The following is a 21,341-nucleotide window of genomic DNA, read 5'->3' as shown; positions in this document are numbered from 1 at the left end:
GCTGTAAACCTGCTTAAGAGATGGTGTGGAGTGGGGGCAGTGATCTAGCAGAAGAAGGAGGGAGAGACCTCACCAGGAGGGAGACAGAAGTGAGCGAGGCCTCCAAATTCAGGAAGGAGTGAGGGAATGGACCAAGTCAGCGTTTGCTCCCCCAGTGGTTTTTCCCAGCAATAAAAAAGGTATGAGCTCAGGGAAGGGAGCAAGTCAAGACCGGAAGATGTAGATCTCGAGAAATGAGCACAGTGGACAGAGGTGGGGAGCCCCTCAGTCCAGGTGGAGCACACTGTTATCAGCAAAGGTCCTGAGGTGAGAACGAGCAGCTTGGCTTAGGGCTAAGAAGTGGAGGAAATGGTTAAGAGAGGTCAGAATAAGGGTTGGGAGGACTGGTGGCCTCAGGGGCAGAGGGAGAGTGGAACCCCAAGGAAATGGGGAGGGTGACAGATTCAAGAAGCTTAGCTAATATAGAAGTAGAAATAAGCCCCCATCTGAACAGGAAATAGAGCAGAGTGATCTAGAGGGCAGGCTCTGGAGTCCAGTCCTAGCCAGGCTGCTTCCTACCATGTGATCAGAGCAAGTCACTTGAGGTCTCATTTTTCAGAATGAGGACTCATGAAAGTACCCATCTAAGATGGAAAGACCCATGAGAAGTGGTTAGCACAGTGCCTGGCACGCAGGGAGTTCTCCATTCATTCATTCGCTCATTCATTCATTCCTCAACTACCAAGTGCACACTTAGTGTCGGGGACTTTTCTAGGGCACACAGCAGAGAACAAAGAAGAGTAAACAGAGAACAAGGTAGTATCCCTGCCCTCAAGGAGCTGACATTTAGAGGGTGAAACGGTTAACCCAGAAAGAAGTAAAATGCATGGTGTGTGAGATGTTGCTAAGTGTCACAGAGAAAAATGAAACTGGGAAAGGGCTTGGGGAGGGCCAGAGTTGCAGGGTGATTGCAGTTTTAAGTAAACTCATAAATGGAGGTTATTGGTAGTATTATTCATGCAGCAGGTTTTTGTTTTGTTTTTTAAAGATATTATTTATTTATTTGACAGAGATCACAAGTAGGCAGAGAGGCAGGCAGAGAGAGGAGGAAGCAGGCTCCCTGCTGAGCAGAGAGCCCAGCTTGGGGCTTGATCCCAGGACCCTGGGATCACGACCCCAGCCAAAGGCAGAGGCTTTAACCCACTGAGCCAACCAGGCGCCCCATCGTGCAGCAGGTTTTAATAGAAAAAGTACCTTCCAGTCTATAAGGCATTTTTCCTTCATGAGAATCACTCAAGATGTAGATATTGCTGTCCCCATTTTATAGATGAGGGTGTTGAGGCTCAAAGAGGGGAATCAGACTCAGGAGTCATAACTCCGAGGACAGTGCTGACTCCCTAGGACTCCCAGCAACAAGGGAGTGTTATTCCCAAAAGTCTAGAGGACAGAAGGCCTAACGGGAGAAGGGGAGGCTATAGCAGCAGAGAGGCCTGCTTCCCGGAGCCAGAGCTGCGGTCAGCATACCCCGGCATGGCCTGATCAGGGTGAGTTCAGAGCGTGGCTGGACCCAGGGGCAACCCTGAGGGCAGAGCGGGGGCAGCCGGCTGGGCCTGAGACACTGTGTGATTGAGCAAAGGGGCAGAAGCCATCCAGAACGGAGTGAGCATGTGGGTGGTATGGGGACCGTGGGGAGGGGGAGAGAGGCGAGGAAGAAGTCAGCTCCACTGACCAGATAAGAGGCCACAGCGAGGAAGAGGTTGGTGGGGGCCAGGGTGGGCTGTGGAGGCTCTTGAGTGTCAGGCAAAGGGCCTTGGCAGCAGTAGGGAGCCATTACAGGTTTGGGAGCAGGGACATTGTGTCCTGAGAAGGAGACTGAGGCAGCTGAATGTGGCATGAGGTGGAGGGGGCTCCGTGGAGGCATTTTGGAGGTGGGGAGCCCACTGGGGGACTGTCACAGCTGAGCGGGCGAGATATGGCAAGGTCAGATCGGAGAGACAGCTTGGACTAGTGGGAGAGGAGCCCGGGAGACAAATCCCTGACCAATAACCTTCCGAGCTCTGCCTCACACTTTCTGAGGGGCCCTCGGTTAGTCCTTTTCCATCTGTGTGTCCTTGTTTCCCCATTTGGATTGAACTGAAGACCCCTTTTTCTCCTCAACATTTGAGCTAAGGATCCATTTTGAGAAGACAATGGGTCTTCTCTTCAGAAAAATACAAAAACAAAATTCTGTGAGGTTTTACAAACCTGCCAAAGTCCATCCATGGAACCAAACTAGATGATCGGGAGTAATAAAAATAGCAATTAGCATTAAATGCTTATACCAGGCCAGGGGCTGGGCAAAGTGATACACATCCTGATCTTGTTAAGTCCATTCAACAGCCCTGTGAGGTAGGTAGGTACCGTTATTATTATTCTGCTTTACAGATGGGGAAACTAAGGAAGCCTAGAGAGGTAGAGTGACTTGCCCCAAGCCAAAGCTGGAGTTGAAGCCTGGGTCTGTCAGTGCGAGAGCCCAAGATTTTCACTACTAAAACGAAGGCTGGGATTCTAGGTTGGAAGAAGGGGACGTGGCAAGGAGGGGTGGGTGTGAGAGGACTTTCAGAGAAAGCTGTGGAAAAGCAGAGCTGAGGTGAATGGTGGAAAAGGGGTGTGTAGTGGTGCCATCCAGACCTGACGTGATAAGCATCAGGTGGTTGGGGGTGTGGAGCTAGAGATGAAGACTCCATTTAAAGCCCCCTTGTCGGGGCGCCTGGGTGGCTCAGTGGGTTAAGCCTCTGCCTTCGGCTCAGGTCATGATCCCAGGGGCCTGGGATCGAGTCCTGCATCGGGCTCTCTGCTCGGCAGGGAGCCTGCTTCTCCTCATCTCTCTCTCTGTCTGTCTCTCTGCCTATTTGTGATCTTTCTCTCTGTCAAATAAATAAATAAAATATTAAAAAAAAAAAAATAAAGCCCCCTTGTCTAGCTGCTGGCGGATTGGTATCTGTCCCACATGACCCCCAGCTAAGTGACCTGCTCTGTCTTCTAGGTGAGATTCTGCTCTGCCCCCTTGGCAGAGGAGGGCTTACTACTAACTCTTGGACACAGCCTCCTGTGCTGTCTCTGGAATCATCCCTCCCTCCCCATTCTCAAATGGGCTGTGATCCCTGTAGGGCACTTCAGAAGTGGAGACACCCTTTCCATCCCAGAAAAGAGTAACCCAGGCCATCTCCTGAGATCAGAGTGGAATCTGGGACCCAGACAGCATGTGGTGCATGTCAGGCTCTGGTTTAGACCCTGGTCAGCAGTATCCTCCAAGGAGGAAGGGATCTAGATTAGACTAGATCATGGTCTTAGGCTGGAATCTAGATTTCTGGTGGGTTGGACTTGTTGGTCATTTAGAAAAGAGGTTGGCAAAACTTCTGTAAAGAGTCAGTAAAAAAAAAAAGAAAAAAAAATTTAGGCTTTGTAGACCACTGGGTCTTAGTCATGAGTACTGAGCTCTGTTATTGTACTTTGAAAGCAGTCATAGACAATGCATAAATGGATGAGTATGGCTGTGTTCCCATCAGACTTGAATTATAAAACAGACAGCAGGTTGGATTTGGCACTCGGGCCATAGTTTGCCAACCCTTACTCTAGAACCCCATTCTTCCTAAGGGTATCTTGATCTTCAATCTTACTAGATAGCAATCTAAGCAAATAAGGTTGTGGTGTTAGACTGTCAGCCTGGTTAACATGGAAGAGAGATCCACGGTCTTGCTGGGATCTAGGGGTTAGGAATTGATGAACAAGAAATTAGTAATAGAGAGTGGTTTAAAACAAACAAAGCCATAATCTCTGGTGGAGCCTAGATTCACAAAAGACTGGGGTGGAGTGGTGTGGGGTGGTGAGATTTAGACCAACACATATGGTTGTGGTCTGAATATAGGGAAGTGGGTGAGCTAAAGCCACACAGATACTGATCTAGAGCAGGCAAAGTCTTGGCCCTAAGCCAGAGTACCATAGGATCTAGAACAACACTGTCCAATAGAAATGTAATGGGAGCCATGTATGTAATCTAAATTTTCTAGTGGCCACATTAAATAAAGTAAAAAGAAATAAGTGAATTGATGTTAATAATATAGCAACCCAGTATATCCAAAATATTATCACTTTAATACATATAATCATTATTTAAAGTATTGAGATATTTTACTTTTTTTTTTTTCATATTTCAGACTTCAAAACATGATGCATATTCTGTGCTTATGGCACATCTTAATTCCAATTAGCCACGTTCCCAGTGCTCAATAGTTAGTTTCTACCATATTGGGCAGCACAGGTTTAGAAATGGGCTTTTCTTTGGGACCATGATCCAGAGGAATCATCAGCCAGAATGATCTGGAGTAAATAGAGTTGGACGCACCAGAGGTTATACTCTTATAAGGTTATACAGAACTGGGTGTTGGCTGGCTCACCCTGGGAGAGCATCTTTTGCTGGATTGGGAGTTGGAGGGGGGTCCCTCCTTTAGTCCTGACCAAGTGGCCTCCAGCTTTTCCCTCCCTCATTCCAGTGTCACCTCTGAATCTGGAGTCTGGTCTGGCCTGGCAGGTGGGGGTGGGGCAGGGTAGCAGCTGGACCCTTGAGGGAGCAGGAGCTCCACCCCTCCAAGCCAGCTGCTGCCAGCCTTCCTGGACTGGCTCTGTGGAAACAGGGGGCCCAGAGACAGAAATAAACTGCCAGGTTTCCGGGGCGGAGTGGGGGGCCTGCCAGCCTTTGTGCTTCCTTGCTGGAGGTTGAGTGGGGGCAGGAAGCAACTCCATGCTCTGTCGCAGGCTGTTACCCCTCCATGCCATCTCCCTTCATCCCTAGCTCCTCCACCTCCATGGCTCTAAGGCTAGGCTAAGTCTAGAGTTTGGTGGATTGGTGACCCCTCTGGGCCCAGAAGCTTGGGTCAGTCCCTTGGGAACAAAGGGTGATTCCTAGGGCCCTGGACATAGCTTTGCAGCCATGGGGATAGTGCCTGTGAGCTCATTTCTAAGACTCCATCCTGGGAACCCTGCTAGCTGCCCCAGGGCAGAAGCTGAGCAGATTCGGAGGGCTGCAATGGGGTGTTAGATAGGAATTGGAAGATCTGTGTTGGATGCTCACCTCTGCCACTAACTGGCCAAAGGTAACTTTGGGCAAATGACACTCTAAGCCTCAGTTTCCTCCACTGTAAGAAGGGACAGGGTTTGTCCTGCTTGTCTCAGGGCACTGTAGTTCAGTAGTTAACTCAGACTCTGGAGCCTAAGTTTATCTGACTCTGGCCCCTTCCATTGGACCTTTCTTTGGTAGATCACTTAACCTTCCTGGGCCTCAGTTTCTACATCAGGAAAAGGGAATATTACCTACTTTATGGGAACCTTATCTTCAAGTGAGTTAACCAATGCAGGGCAAGTGCTCAGTGTTGGCTATTACTATTGGTAATTGACAAGTTCAATCGGGTTGTAAGTGAAAATGCATTATTCAGATGTAAGGGATTCTTGCCCTGGAAAGAGTTCTCTCGGACCCCCTCATTTTATAAATGGAAAAACGGAGGCTCCCAAAAGGGAAGGCGTTTTGCCCAAAGAGAGGCACAGAGCAAGCAAAATCCTTATTTGGTACTACTATATAAAGCCAGGTGGCACATCCCCAATTTACAGGTAAGGAAATCGAGGCCGGTGATTGGCCACTGGGGCACAGTGGCGCTATCCAGTGAGGCCTGAGTCCGTCGCTGGGGCGGGAGTGCCCAGGCTGTCAGTGCTTGTCCGAGGAGGGGCGTACAGGTAGCCGGCGCCCCGCAGCCGCCGCCAGAGCCAAGCGCGCTATTAATAATCCCGCCGCTCCGCCCGGGCCGAGAGCGCAGGTCCCGACTGCCGCCGGGCGCCTCCCGGGCCTGGACCCGGGCCGGAGCCCGAGCCGGATCGCGGCGGCCCTCCTCTTCCCCCCCGCCACGTGACACACACACCCCCCCCCCGCCAACTCCGCGGGCAGCCGAGGGCCCGGGCTGGCGGAGGGCGGGCCGGGGGCCAGGAAAAAGCCGAAAACACCGAGGTTGGGCCGCTCCCCTCCCGCTCAAAATAGCCCCCGGCCGGGGCTGCCACGCATTCCGCCGGGCCCGGGGCGCGGGAAGGGGCGGCCGACCCGGCCCCCGCCCGGCCCGACGTGGCTGTCTCGCCGGGTTGGGGTGGGGGGGTGGCGAGGGCGGGCCGCGCGGCCGGCCGGCATGTGGCTCTCCTTCGGGGAGCCTTGGCAGCCCGGACTGCGCGCTGCGCCGGGATGATGGAGAGCTTCTGGAATTTCCTGCAGCTGGAGAGCGCGGCCGGCCGGGGGAGCGGGCTGAGCGCGCGGCTCGGGAAGGGGCGCCTCGTAGCCCGACCCTAGGGGGCGCCTCCGCGGCCAGGGCTGTGGTGGGGGGAGATCTTACCCGCCCCCCGGCCGCGGGAGTGGAGGGCTGCACACCTCCCCTCCCCCTGCCGCTCGTTTCGGGTCTGGCGGGGGTCCAGTCCCGCCCCTCCCGGCCTGGGCGGCGGAGAGGGGCCAGGTGCAGGCAACGCCCCTCCCCCAGCCGCCTGGTTTCCCTCTCGGCCCGTCACCTCCTCCAGGAGTCAGAAGCTCCGCGGCCTCATCAGGAGGGGGGGTGGCAGGGATCAGGGGGCAGCGCAGGCCTGCCAGGTAGCCTGAGAGGCGGCGGCGGCGGCGGCGGCGGCGGGAAAACTCGGAGGCGGACCGTTCGGGCCCGAGAACGGCAGGGCTTGCGGACCAGAGCCTCCCTGCTTGAGCAAGAGGCGCCTCAGGGCTTCTAGGAGGGAGGCGAGGCCATCCTCTCTCAACAAACCCCCCCCAACGGTCCTCACCCCCGGCAGCCGCGGAGCCGGTGGGGGGCGGACGTGCCGGAAAAATCCTGGACGTTTTCTGGACGTTGGCGGCAGCCTTCTTTGGGGGCGGATCTGCACCTTGCAGGTCCTGAAGTCCAGAAAGGGCTCCCGGGAGGGAGGGGGGTTCCTTTTAGAGGAACCCTGAGATCCAGGGGAGTAGGTAAGTGACCTCTGAGGGCTCACTTTTGGCACTGTGAGTAGGGGGAGGGAAGGAGATCTACCTTGCCCTTTGTGGGGGAGGGGAAGGGATGCTTTCCCACACTTTGCTAGTTCCAGTACCATTTGGCCTCTGCAAACTGTTGAGCCTTTTGGCAACTCCGGCACCTCCCTCGCCTGGGGTGGACTACCTCTCCCTTTGCCAAGGGTCCCTGTTCAGCTTCCATTTCTCGCCCCAGCCCATCACACCCTCACCATGTTCAACAAAAGCCTTAGAGCAACTGGCAGTGTGACCTTGAGCTAGTCCCTTCACTCCTTAGTCCCTTTGCTCATCTGAAAAACTAGATAATAGTAGGGAGGCTGTGGCCTTGTTATGGAGCTTAAAGTTGCACAATGTTTAAAGCAAATTACCATAGTGTCTGCACAGAGTGAGGACAGGAAATAAATGGCACCTGTGTAACACACCGCCTCATTCAGAGCCCTTAAGTCTTTGAATCCCCTTCCCCTCTAACAGCCCTGCAAAATTTGGCTTCCCAAGGTAAGTAGTGGCTCTCAATAAGGCAGAGGAGGATGGAAAGATGTTGGTTTCATTGTGTTCATTTATTCATTGAGCACATAGTTAACGTTGTTCAGCTAGCTCCATACTGGGGGAGAGACCTCTGCATGTGTGTTGGGAACTGAAAACTAGGACAGGTCACTAAACTCTGTTAAAGCTGGAAGGGCCCTTAGAAGTCCTTCCTGCTTGGTGAGCTCTTAGTACAGATGGAGAAACTGAGGCCAGCAGAGGGGGCCTGGTCTCACAATACTCCTGCTGTTCCTAAGGGGTGGGGGTGGGGCCTGGAAAAGAGCTCTGGGCTGGGGGAAGCTGAGGCAGCCCCTGGCCTGGCTCCCTAGGGTATGGCCTAGGCAGGCTGAAATCGAATTCTTCTTTCTGCTCCCTCCCATCTCTGTGCTGACCTTTCACTCCACCTCTGCTAGAGGGGGTGCGGGTGGAGCCCAGATATCCAGATTCAAATTCAGATCCCTGTTGGCTCCCCCCTCAGCCCAGGATGTTGGGCCTGGGCCTGGGCCTGGGCCTGGGCCTGGGCCTGTGTCAACTCCCACTCTTCCCTCCCCTTTATGCCCCCCCCCCCCAGTTCTCCCTGTTTCCTGTTGGATTGGCCTTCCTTATGTACTGGAAGGAACTCAAGGCTCCATTTGTTGTCTGTGTGAACTTGAGCAAACTGCCCCACCTCTATGAGACTCGATTTGCTTTTCTGCAAAATGGAGTTGATATAAAAGCTACCTAGCAGGACACCTCTTTCCCGAGCATCCCAGGCTTCCTGGCAGAGAGATTTATTTAAATAATAAAAGGCAGCGAGTCCTTAGAATGTACCTTGAAGGCCAGGTATGGAGAACAGATCAGTCTTCCTTTACCTTTGGTTTGGCAGCTGGTTTAGGTCTCAGCTTGGTGGGGGGGCCGCGAGGGGGAGCCTGGACTAGGGAGTTGGGTAGGGATATGAGTGTCCATCAGATCATTTGGCATAGTCTAGATTCGAGCAAATTTTTGTGGCCCAGATTCCAGGGCTGCCAGATGCCTGCCTCTGAATGCACGGCTGGTCAGTTCTCAGAAACTCCCCTTTAAGACTGTAGACTCTCTCCCATTGAATCCAGCCCCACCTCCCTCTGCCTCAGGGAAGCCCTCCAGGGCTGCCTGTATCCCTATAGTTTCTCTCCAGCCCTTAGAGAGCTCTCAGTGAGGGACTGCAGAAGAGAAAGGGACTGGAAGCCACAATGGGGCTGTGTGACTTTGGGCAGCTGCTTCCCTTCTCTGGGCCCTGGTTTCCTCCTGCATAGCGGGGAAGGCTGGATTAGTGACTCCCTGAGGCCCCTTCCAGCTCTGACAGGCTCTGAGACTGTGTTGACTGATGTATCCTAGGAGATAGGAGCACACAGAACCGAGTCAGATGGGAGATTCCTGTGGAGGTATCCCCACCTCTAGAAGACTGGAGAGACTCCCTTCCCCAGACACACCATTCAGGGACACTGGCTGAGATTGTGGTGGGTGGAGGGGGCATATCACCCAAGTGAGTGGTGCTGCCGATTCCCAGGGTCCCTGTTGTCAGTAGAAAGGCCCAAGAATAAGAGCTCGTGTCAGCCCGGGCTGTGAGACTGCTTGCTTCTAGGGGAAGGGAATGTGTGTGTCAGTGACCAGTCAGCCTCCAGGGATTTGGGGGGGGGGGTGAGGGGAGGCTTGCGGTGCCCAGGGCAGCTAGCTTGTGGGATGGTGTGGCCAGAAAAGCGACTGCAGGGGCAGTATATGGGGTGGGGGGCAGTGAACAAGACAAGAAAGCTGGCAACGGGAAAGAAAGAAACAGATGAACCAGAGAAGCCAGGCTTTGGGTTAGGACAGGCCTAACTTCCCAGCCTGACTGGGAAGGTTGGGCACAATCTGACTGTTCTGCCTGTGCCTAGGTTTGTGGGCTTGTTTGTAGGTGTTGAGCTGAACTGCACTGTTCTGAATCGCAGTTGTCCTGTTGTATGGGGGGCGGTGTTCATGCAGGGGTGTTGTCAAGGTTTCCTGAACAGTGAGTGTCTGGCTGTTGGAGGGGTGTGTGTGCACAGGATGGTATTTATTGTACGACAATAGGCAGCCCGTGTCCATTTGGGGTGCTTATCAGATTGTGCTAGAGGCATCGGTTCTAGCTGTTAGAAAGCTTGGGCTACATTAGGGAGATTGCCTGGCTGTAAGGGAAGGTGTTTTCAAGCTGCAAGCGAATCCTGGCGCTGTTTTGGGTGCCTCTTCCCCCTCCATCTCTTGGGGAGGGAGGTCTCCGGTCTTAATCAGTGCCTCTGCAGGTAGGCAAGCAGGCGGTTGCTAGCCTGCTCACACTTGCAGTAATTTTACCACGGTGCCTAAGTCAGGAACAGGCGTGAATTGACCTTTTAACCCCTTCCCTGCCGCAGGATTAGACTCTGTTTCCTGTTCAATCTCCTCCAGTACCAGTTCCATCCCGCCTGGGGGGCCCCCCCAAGGAGCGGATAAGCAACCCCCCCATCTGTTCTCTCCTCCCTCCTCCCTGTTGAGCCTTGGGGGGGGCCTGAGGGCCAGGCTGGTGCAGGGTCTGGCAGGAGCTGAGGGCCCAGGCGGGAGTGATAAATATTGAAGAGGAGGGATTTCGGTGTGGGCTGGAGCAGCTGCAGTGGTTCGAGTGTCACACTATCTCTCCCCAGGTTTACTGACCCATTTCCATTCACGCGGCTGCCGGTTTCCTAGCAACGGCAACAGTCCCCCCAGAACAGGCGGAGTGTGTGTCTGCCATTAGCGACTGCCGCAACTGTGTCAAGGTTACCCCGCTCCCTGCAAACCCACCCCGGCGGGTTTGTTTTCTGCCAGCGCCTGGCACTCACGGTGCCAGCCAGGGAGGGGGAGGGGAGGGGGCTGGGGGCCAGCCCAGGGGCTTGGGTGGGGGTGGGGGGCCGAGGAGGAGCTGCAGTTCCCGGTCCAGTGGGAGCCAACTTGGACTGAGGCCGAAGCAGCTGCCCCCCCCCCCCCCCCCCCCCCCCCCCCCCCCCCCCCCCCCCTGGTGGAATTCCTGAGCCCGGGGGGAGCAGGGGGCGGGGCTGTCCCTCAGCCCTGACCCCCGAGATTCCAGAGCCTGGGGGGAGGGGTGTTGGCCGAGGGGCCTCCGGGAAGCCTGCCTGATCTGACCCCACCTGGCTCGTTCTGCTCCTGCCCTGCCCTGGCTTCCTCCCACTTCTGCACAGCGACGTGCTCTTCCCTGCTCGGCTCACAGCTCTTTGTCCCAACCTCTGTGCCTAGTCTCCCCCATCAGACTCCCCAGGGCAGGGTTATATTTCTCCCATCAGACTAGGGGCTCCTGAGGTTGGGGTTCGTGATTTGTTCTTTCCTTCTCTCTCCTCAGCACCAGCTCTTGACTGTTTTTCCAAATGTCATGGGAGATGAGATTAAACAGTTGGGGTGGCAAAGGATAATTTTTCTTACCGGGGACTAGAAGGGCAAATCCCTCATTCCACCTCCTCAGTAAAGTCAGTTCTGCTTGCATGACACCCCCCCCCCCCGCACTGCCCCGCAGCACTCAAATGGGAGTGGCCATTACAAGTAAAGTTACCTCTCTTTTCACCCTAAAAGCCTGGCTGCAAAGGGTTAAAGCAGCTGCGCAGCCCCCCCCAATCTTGCCTTGGTATGTGAGCTCCCCCAGGCTTGGGGGATGGGAGGATGGGGGGTCTGTCGCCTTATAGCCACTCATGTGGTCAGCTCAGACCTGACCAGTCACATTCCTGCCCAGGAGGACTGGGGCTTGGGGGGGGGCAGGGGCCTGGAGGGGACTGGGTTGGTAGGAGTGGAAAAGGGGGGTACCAAGAAGCTTGAGCAGGGGGCTGCTGAGAACATGGAAGTATTTGCAATATAAACCTCAAGAAGCCTGACTCTACCTCCCGTTCCTCTAGGCCTCAGTCTCCCTGTCTGTCTTCCCTGTTTGCACCTGCCAAAACATTCCCATGATCCACATAGCTGTGATACAGGTACAGACCTGGTCCCAGTTCTAAACAAAGAGAAGAGTGTGGCAGAAGCGGTTTCTGACATGCAGGGCAGCCCAGAGACTTGTGGGTAGCCTCCAGTGTGACTTTCTGGGGCTTGGAGGAGGTCGGCTGGGTGTTTGGCTGGGTCAGAGGCTCTGAGATCTAGGGTACAGAGCAGGCTGTGCTAGACAGTAGAAAGAGACCTGGGCGGAGCCCCAGGAAGCCTGGTTCTCTGCCCAGCCCTGTGACTGACTCCCCCATGGCCTCAGTCTCCCCATCAGAGGGGCTTAGGCCTGTGGTCTTTAAAAGTCCTCCTGTTCTCTAAGTCAATGGCTCCTGGTTAGGGATGAGGAGTAAGGGGCAATGGTCTGGAGGGATGTGGGAAGCTGCCAGCTCAAGGGGGAGTTTGCAACGCGATCCTAGAGCGAAAATAGCCCAGGTCATTTTCAGCTGCTTAGGCTGAGGGAGGTATCTGATCCTGGCAGGGCCGGGCAGCTTGGGCAGGGGGCAGGGAGGAGCATTCTGTCAAGCCCTCTGGGAAACTGGACCCCAGGATGGGAGGGTGGGGCGAGGTTGGCGTGCTTAGCTGGGTTTCCAGGACCCTCTGGATCCTGGCAGATTCTCCACCCCCTCCCATGAAAAGATAAGGAATGCAGAGGGTTAACAGGAGGTGAGGGCTGTACTCTGGTCCCCTTTGGGTCCTGGCCTGGATGAGGTGAAAGGTCAGCCCCAAGGAGTCCAAGCACAGCTGGGGCAAGAGTAACCTGATCCTTCTCCCTAGCCAGGCTCAGGGGATCACAGAGCCGCCTCCCCCAGGAAAGGTGCTTTGACATCCCCAGGAAGGAGTTTGTTTCGACTTGTTCCCAGCAGGGGTTAGGGGTAAGGGAAGATCATGGCCCAAGGGGTCAGGGAGAGCTGCAGGCCTGGTGCCCCAGCCAGTCTGGCAGTGCTTTGTCATCCTGGGGTCAGGGGAGGTGGAGGTGAGCCTGCTGGAAAGGTTAGAGGGAGCCTGTTCTGGCCCTGCTCTACTTGGTGCCCCATTTATAATGACTGACGGCCAGCCCTGGAGATGCAAAGCTTAAGAGGTAGGACACTCTTTCCCCTCGGCACACGTACACTGTCTGAGGAGTGAGAGAAACTGCCTGATCCTAGGCAGTGACATTGACATGTATTTGGGGTGGGGAATTACACCTTGACTCTGAGATGGGTTTGCCCTCTGTGGTTTTGTGGCGGGGTGGGGGGGTGTAAGAGTGTAAGGTGGTGTGATGATTGGCAGAAACAATACCGAGAAGAACAGGGGCTCTGAAGTCAAGTTTGTCTTGGGTTCAAATCCTTCTGCCCTAGGTGAGCTAGTTAACATAAACCCCAGTTTCCCCACCCACAAAATGAGACTAATACCATTCCCCACAAAGGGTAATTAAAAGGATTGGCACAGAATAAGTGCTCAGTAAAAAGGAACCTTAATGGGTTTCATTGTGTGCTAAGGTCACACATGATGCGGTGACCCTGCTGAAGCTGGAGGTCTGACTCTGGCTGGAAGGAGTTGGTGAGCTACAGATGGTCTGAGGGAGGGGATAATTGTGAGAATGTGACTGCATCAGTGTCTCTAGAGCTGCATGTGAGGCTATGGGAGTATCCAGGTCACTTGGGGTGGGATGGGGTGAGATGAACGGTGTTGAGCCTGTGGCAAACGGTGGTTGGGGCAACGTTCTTAAAGCTGACCCCTTGAGCTGGCAAGGGCCCCTTAGTCCCCACCCCGGCAAGCTTTGTGCAGCAATGTGTGGGTGTAGCTGTCCCCGGAGTGTGGCCGTAGGTATGTTTGAGAAGACGCAGGCATCCCAAGAAAGAACAAGTCGCCTTTTGTACGCATGCAGCCCGGGGCTGGGCTGGGCCCTCTCTGGGGGATCCCCTGTTTCCGCGCCCAGCTCCCCGCCCACGGACAGCGCCCCAGCCCCACCCGCCACCTGATGGTGGCGAGGCGGCCAGGTGGCCTGAGCGCCCCCTCCAGGGGTCTGTGCTTCGGGCCTGGGGTTAGGGGTCTGGGACCTGAGGCAAGGGGAGTGCCCGAAGCCCTGGCACCGCCCCTCGTGACATCACTCCAGGTACTACCAATCCCTGGGAGCCCTGCCCACGGTGCCCCGCCCCCAGGCGCCAATCTCCTGCCATCCCGAGGCGCAGTGGGTGGAGGAGGAGGAGGAGGAGGCAGGGCAGCCTTGCGGGGCAGGGAGACCACAGAAGGCCGCCTCCTTCCTACCCTGGAAGGGGCTCAACTGGCGACCCTGAGACCTTAGAGCTCAGCTCCCCTTCAAGGACCTCACAAGATCTCTCTTCCGGAGCACTCTACCTTCTTGCTCACCTGTCCAAATCTTAACCAGGTACCACTTTCTTCAGGAAAGCCTTCCAGAATCCTGCCCCCCGCCTTTTTCCTGATTACCTACACCCTTTTAGTGACCCTCTGTAATAAAGGGCTGCTAGTACACTACTGCTTCTAGCTAGCTGCAGTCCACCGGACAGCTCACTGTGTACCAGACTGCTCCGTATTTTTCCTGGAATAGCTTACCTGATGGATCTCAGATTGTTTTCTATTTTGTGTAAGAGCCTTTCCCACCCACCGGATCGGGAGTTCCTCTGGGCACAGGTTGCAGACACAGCCTGGCTCAGAATAGGCGCTACCAGATGTTTGGTGCTGGAGGATGGACGAGGCTCCAGAGGGAGAGTACCCAGAAGTCACACAGCAAGCAGGTAGACCACCCAACACTAGAAATGGGGTTTCCTGGCCCCATTCAGGTTTTTGGTTCTGGTGTGTGCCTGAGTCAGGAGTTGCACAGAAAGATGCCACAGACCTTTTTCCTCTAGGAAGGCCTTTGCCTAGCCGCCGAAGATCAGAAGGGCCCCGAAGTCTGTCCTCTTCTGCGATCCATACCAGAACTCCTGACTTCTGGGAGGCAGAGGTGGAGATGCTGGGGGAGCTGGGATGGCTTTCACAGCCAAACGGGCAGTTCTGGGCTGTTTTGTGGGCCCAGTAATTGGGGGGTACTGGTTCTGGGGACATAAGGATTTAGCTGGCAGGTGGGAGGTTCCAAGTTGGGCAAAGAGGAGTTGCTGGGAGCCAGGGTATGTGGGGGTTCAATGCAGGAGAGGCAGAGATTACGCTGGGCCAGCACTCCCAGCACCAGCCTGGCCCTGAGGAATGCTGGGAGGCCCGGGGGATGGAGCCAGGCAGCCAAGGTGTCTCCGGTGGCACAGAAGCAGTTAAGAGCTGCCTCAGCCCGTTCCTTCAGACAATTAGTGACATCTCGCTTGACAACACCACACTGAGCCGATGCAGACCTCAGCCCCCCTCCCAGCCCCCCCACGGCCGCTTCAGCTGTTTATTCTTGGGCTTTAACAATTGGGATTCTGACTTGGAGGAGCGGGCGCCCCGCACTGCCCTCTGACCCTCCGTCGCCTTGGCAACTGGAGCCCGGTAGGCCTGGGCTCTGCGTTAGGATTACAGATCCTGAATTCACAATCTTGCTGCTCCCCTGCAAGCAAAAACAGCAGCAGCAGCATGCGGGAGCTTCAGCTAGACTGGAGGGGATGGAGCTTGGAGGGTCCCCAGGGGCTAGCCTGCGGCAAGGGAGGGGGAAACCTGGGAGACCCACAGGCGACCTGTGGAGTGGTACCCACCCCCCCTCCAGCCTCCATGGGGTTGAGCAGGGCCCAGAGCCCTCCTCAGTGCCAACATCTCCCATCCTGTCTCTGGAAACTTTCTTCCTGGTAGAGCCCCGAGGGCAGGGTGAAGCTTCTTCATCGCCACCCCCCTTCCCCTCAGTCAGCCCCCTACCATGCCCAGAACTCCAAGTGCCAGCCGGCTGTGCCCCTGCCGGCTGTGCCCCTGCCGTGCCCGCAACCATGGCAACAGGCCCCCCTCCTTCACCAGCTCTGCTCCTTCTCCCCCCCACCGCCCCCCAGCAGCCAACTGCCCCAGCTGAAACCGGAGCCGATGCATCTGTGAGCCTCATGCCCAGACCCACATTCCATTTCTGTCCTCTGTCCCCCCCCCCCAGCTCTGGCGACGACATCTCCCCCCTCTTTGTGCCCCCTCCCTGCTCACTCTGTGCTGTCCCCCCCCACCCCTTCCCACACACTCTATCACTTCGTGTCTCCCCCTTCCTCCCGCCCCATTCTCTGAGTGTGTCTCACCCTCTCCCGACTGTCTCTGTTGGTCTCTGGGTGTGTCAGTCCCTGTCTGTCTCCAGCTCCCTGTGGTGTCCTTAGTTCTCTGTGCCTTGCCCTGTCTGTGGCAGGCTCCTTCTCCATCTCTTCCCCTCTGTGTGGATCTTGCTCTCTCTCTCTCTCTGTCTTTGTCTCTGCCTCATCCTGCTTGTCTCTCTGTCTTTGTCTTTTTCTTCCTCCTCTATCCTTCTCTTCTGAGTCCCTTTTGCTGTGTTCCTTCCTCCAGCATCCTGTCCTCTCTCCCTCCTTCTCTCTCTCTCTCTCTCTCATCCCCTCCCTCCCCATCTCCTTCTCTTTAAGCCCCATTCTGCTCTGTGTCTCTTGCCCCCCACACTCCTCCTCTGTCTCTCTCTTCCTGAATCGGATTCCGCGCCTTCCCTTTGCCCTCCCTCTCTTTCTCTTCTGACTCTCTTTAAATACATAGATTTCTTTCAAGTTGTCTTCCTCTGTTTTCCATTTGGTGATTTCCCCATGGCCCTGGGTTTGGAACAGGGATGGGGGCCCTCCAGAGTCTCCCCAAAGGATTCCCTTTTCAGATAGGGGCCAGATGTGCTGGAACCTGTAGTTGAATCTGAGATGGGAAGGGGAGGTTCTAAGGCCATAGAACCTACAGGAGGTGGGGTCCCAGAAGCCAAGAGTGCCAGCCCTCCCTTTCTGGGGTTTTAGAATGCAGATTCCAACCATCTAGTCTACCTTCTAGGAGCCCAGGTCAGGGCAGAAGGTAGTTTCAGGGGCTGAGCTGGCCCAAGAAGCCCCCTCGCTGTAAGAACTCAAAGAAGAGCATGTCTGGGTCTCACAGATCCCTGGGATTGGTCTCCTCTCCTGCTACATTGATGACTGTCTCTGACCGTACCTCAGTTTCCCCCAGTGGCACAAGGGTGCCTTGCTCTATCTCTGACTTCTTTAAAGTACTTTGAGTTCCTGGAACAGTTAAAAGTTATGCAGAACAGGGAAGGGGTAGAAGGGCTGCTGCCCCTTGCTTACCAACACCAGGGGGGACTCCAGCACAGAAGAGTCTGTCTGGGGCAGGGTTAGAATATGGGTCTCATCCCCTTAAGTATAGAGTGGTGGACAGTGCCCCACCTCCCCTTGCCCCCCACTCCCCAGGAGTATCAGACCCTTCTGTCAGGCCCTCCCTCTCAGTCTGGGTAGTGGCTCTCCTCCCTGCCACCCTCTTCAAGGAATGAACTTGGAGTCATGAGAAACAGGCCCTGGGGTGGGGGTGCCAGGTCTCCAGGGCCTAGCCCTTGCCTCTGGGTGTGATGAGACCTGGTCAGGCAGACAGTTCTAGGACCCTGGGGTCTGGGCACTACTCACCAAGGGGCCGGCAGGGGAGTAGGGGTGCCTGGGGGAGGCGGGTTGCACGCAAGGCATGCTGGGCCCCCTCGGTGGGTGGGTGGGGGGAACAAAGCTGGCATCGAGGCCTCAGCTAAAATTAGCCGCTTCCCTGCGCGGGAGCGAGCATGCCTGCCAGCCGCCCAGATCGCCGCTGCCTCGGCAGGCCATCTGTCGCCACGTTTTGCTCAGTCCCCCAGGGCTCCCCAGCTCCAGCCATCCCCAGGGGCTAGAGGGACTCTGCTCTGAGACTGTCCCTGGCCAGGGCTCTGGGCTCTGCTGCTGTCATGCTGTGTGACCTCAGGCTAGGCCTGTCCCTCTCTGGACTCCTGTAAGATGGGCGGGCTCTGAAAACTGATATCCCAGATACCCCCAACCTTCTAAGCACCAGATACAGGCCTTGGTCATGGAGGCCTGGGTTTTGGGCTGCCTCCCTCCCTGAGCTGGCCCTCTGCTCTAGAGTCTGAAGATGAACCAAGTGGGGTTTGGGGTAAAGGTCGGGATGCATGGGAAACTCCCATTCAGTTCACTTGGTCTTCACAGGAGAGGAGGGCAGCTCTGTAACCAACACCCCAAAATCTTCCCTTTGCCCCCCCCGCCCTCAACTTATTACTGATCTCCAAGGAGTCTTACGGAAGCAGTTCAGGTGGGAAACCTAAAGCTAGAGGGCGAGTTCAGCAGATACTAACTTGCTCTGTGGCTTGGACGAGTCTCTCGCCCTCTCTGTTTTCCCCTCCTCAGTGAGAAGCTCCTATTTTTTGAGCACCTGCCCACTTCACATCACATTGTCTTGTGAGGTTGACATCATTCCCACTTTCCAGCTGAGGAAACTGAGGTACAGAAAGCTGAGGTTCCTTGTGAGGAAACGGTGGGTCCAGGGACTGGACTGCGAGGTCCTTCCCATGGTTACCAGGACTCTGCCTGCGGGCTCCAGACCCAGATTCTTTCTGGCCCTCCCCTCACCGCTGCCCCTTCCTCCTCCCCATAAGCCATAGAGACTGAGCTGCTGCTCCAAGGTCACTCAGCTTGGCCTGGGAGGAGCTCAGACTTGAACCCAGGCCCCTTGGCTCCTGGCCTTCCTCGATCTCTGGCCAGCAGGCTGGGCCTGTTCCCTGGGTGAGTCATGCCCCTGGACTTTGGCCTCCTTGTCAGGCTCTGTGGCCTGAATTTGGAGAGGGGGCCTTCCTAAGGACCAGTGCAGGTCTGAAGCTGTCATCACACCCCCTCTCTGTCCTGGGGCCTGAGGTCATGGTAACTGCACCCCCCAGTCTGCCTCCCTGCCACCCATCTCTGAGAACAGCTCCTCAAGCCCCAACAGCAGCCCTCCCTCTGCCACTCCTTCTGCCCCCTCCCTGGAGAACAACCACATTCACTTAGAAATGGGGCAGGGGTGGCAGCGTGGAGAGGTGGTGTTTCCAGGTCGTCTGCATGCCCCAGGGCCACTTGCTTCCCTCCCTCTCTCCCCCAGCACCAGCCAAAGTTACCCAGGAGGGAGGCCGCAGCGCCTCCCCTCCTGGTGTCCAGGGACCAAGGTCGTGCACAGAGCCCTGTGCGCCTCCACCTCCTCCTGGGGCCAGTGGTGTTTGTCACTGGGGCAACATGCGGCTGTGCCCGGCTTTGGCAGTGCCGGGGTGACATTCATGCCCTGTGAGCTGTGACGCCTCTGCAGGCAGAGGACAGCATCACACTGGCTGTCGCCAGCGATGGGGGAGCCATGGCAGGGTTGGGGGGGGGTCACCTGTCTGAAGCAGTCAGGGGGTATGTTGTGTGCCCATCTGGTGTCTGAAGGGAGGACCCCCGGGGAAGGGCTGAGGTGGTGTCCCTGACTCACATTGGGTGGTGAGCATGGTGGGGGGGTGGGGCTGTCCCTTCCTCAGACCTGAAAGATGAGGCTTGTCTGTGTGTGTGTGTGTGAGAGACAGGTTCTCCACATTTCACATCCATTAGCGGGTGTGGGAGTGCCTGGCCATGTGTCTGTTACACTGAGGTGAGGCTGACAATGTGTGTTCCTGTCTCCTGTTGTCTGGGGGTATCAGATGTGCCCATCTCACGCTTTGGGGGAAGTGACAGGTTACGTGCTTAGCTCATCCCGTTAGGAGGGTAGTCACCACCCCACATGCCTGTCTCTGACTGTTGGGGATGTGTGAGATGTCACCACGTGTCCCTCTCCTGCTGTTGTGGGGAGTGACATGTGTGATTCTCTCATGCTGTTGGGAGATTGTCAGTAACTTGGGAGCTCGTCTCTCACCCTAAAGAGACAACATGTTGCCCAGTGGTATGGGGCCCGCTGTTGGTGGGGCCTTCCCATGCAGGCCGCAGGGCCCTCAAAAGCAGACAGGGGAAGCATTCAGAGCCCTGAGCACAGGGACAAGTGTGTTGGGTTGGTGGCTGGAGCAGAGGGGGTGCGAGGGGGTGTCTGAGTCCCCCCCATGACCTTCTTTCTGCCCCAGGTGCCAACCCTTGGGACTGTTTCCCGAAAGGAAGAGGACCCAGTGCTCTTCAGGCCCTATGGCAAGGGGCCTCTGGGGCAGAAGCAGGTGTGACTGGGGTGGCAGGGCACCCGCCAGCGTTGGTATGGGGGTCCGTCCATGTCCCTGCAAGCGTGGGGGGGACCCCGGTCCCTGCCTCTTCTGCTCCTGAAACTGTTAAACTAATTAAGGCTGTGGAGCCGCAGGATTAATCGGGGCAGCTCGGCGCGGGCCGGGAGCTCAGGTAGTCGATTAGTGCGCCGCGGAGGATATTGGATTTCTGAACCGCAAGTCAGCACTATTCGGCCTGTTATCTCGCCGAGGCTCGAGGGTCAGGAGGCGGGAGGCTCCAGGCTCGCTGGCCGCCCCCGCCCGGCCCGCTCGCAGCGTCCACTCCCCCTGCCCTCACAGCGCCGCCGGGGCCATCTCTGTGCCCTCACCCAGCCCCTCTCTGGGATGCACCCCCATGCCTTGTCCCTGTCGCCCTCCTGCCCCTGGGCCCCGTGCTACTCTCCCCCTTTGGTCCCTCTGAGTCTCTAACTCGCACTCTGAGCCTCTGACCAGCCTCTCCACCTGCCTCTCCACCTCCCTGCCCCCCAACCCCTGTGAGCCCCTCCCCATCACTAGGCTCTGCCTCTCTGCTTTTGTGTTCCTGCCTGCCTGTCTCACGGTTTCTGTCTGTCACTGCCTGTCTCTGTCTCTCATGTCTCTCTGTCTCACCTTCTCTCCCTCTGTGTGTCTCTGTGTCTCTTCCTCTCCCTCTGGGCTTCAACCTCTTCCTCTCCCTCTTTCTCTCTCTCTCTCTCCTCCTCCCTTGCCTTCTCTCTCTCTCTCTCTCTCTCTCTCTCTCTCTTGTGTGGTCTCGGCTGGTGTCTGCAACCAGAACAAATCTCCCCCAGCCAACACCCCCTGAACAAGGAGGCCAGAGCAGCTAATGGGAAACATGTGATTCTGCCTTGCGCCTGGAGCACCGTGAAGGGAGCCTTAGTCCCAGCTCAGCCCCCCTGTGCCCCCCTTTGCTGCATTCCCCCCCACCACACTACCCCCACTCCCAGCATCTCCCCCAGCCTATGCGGGCACAGTTGCAAGTTCCCCAGTTATTCCCATTTCGGGGGTGGTGGGGAAGCTGGCGTTTATCAGTTGGGGAGTATCAGGTTGTGGAGGGGCTGGGAGCAGCTTTGCTCTTGAGGTCCCTCCAGCCCACAGGGCCAGCCAGACCCCATGCAGACTCCCCCCCGCCCCCCCCCCCCACCATATGTAGGAAAACAGGGCCAAGATGCACTGAGCTCTGGGGGCCTGGATGGGGGGCAGCCAGTCCACCCCCACTGGAGGGCTCTGGGGCCACCCAGATTTCCATCTTTTCCGCCCTCCTGGGCCCCTAGGGAACTGCAGAGGTGGGGGCTCCCTGAGGGCTTGGGAGCTGCCGGGCTGCATTTCTGTGCCCACCCAACCACGGGGAAAGGGGGGATGGATCAGAGGAGGGAGGCTCTGGCAGGTTGGAATTCTCCTTCTCTGCCTGTGGATAAATTGTCCCTAATCCAGGCTTGGGGAGTTGTCTGGCTCCTACAGAGAGAGAGAGAGAGAGAGAGAGCACGCAGGAGATAGGGAGGGAGGACGGAAGCAGGCACACAAACAGTGACACAGACACACACTGTTTCACAAAGGGTCTCTCGCATGCGATGCACACGCGCGCACACGCACACGGACCGAGGAGATACACAAAGGCACTGCACAAACACTGAGTCTCCGCTGTGCTGCCAGGCACACCGTGGCACACAGACCCCCTCGCACATGTTGACACTGACA

The 21,341-nt window shown here is 56.5% G+C and overlaps 1 protein-coding gene across 7 annotated transcripts in view; it reads left to right on the top strand.

Moving 5' to 3' along the window:
* The window catches only part of AHDC1 (AT-hook DNA binding motif containing 1), a 64,017-nt gene that overhangs the window by 20,214 nt on the left and 22,462 nt on the right, over nucleotides 1-21,341 (top strand). The window contains exon 1 of one of the 7 annotated variants that reach the window (XM_004741064.3): nucleotides 2,904-6,997. The exons of 5 other annotated variants lie outside the window; for them this stretch is intronic. The gene's annotated coding sequence lies outside the window, so the exon portion shown is untranslated. Of the gene's footprint in view, nucleotides 1-2,903; nucleotides 6,998-10,598; nucleotides 14,257-21,341 lie in introns of those variants that run through there. One more of the 7 variants, XM_004741061.3, reaches the window with a different exon arrangement.

Source organism: Mustela putorius, unplaced genomic scaffold (genome assembly GCF_011764305.1).
Source record: "Mustela putorius furo isolate JIRA1106 unplaced genomic scaffold, ASM1176430v1.1 tig00003853_pilon_pilon_pilon, whole genome shotgun sequence".
Taxonomy (NCBI): Eukaryota; Metazoa; Chordata; class Mammalia; order Carnivora; family Mustelidae; genus Mustela; species Mustela putorius.
This window is presented reverse-complemented; position numbering and strand designations above follow the sequence as displayed.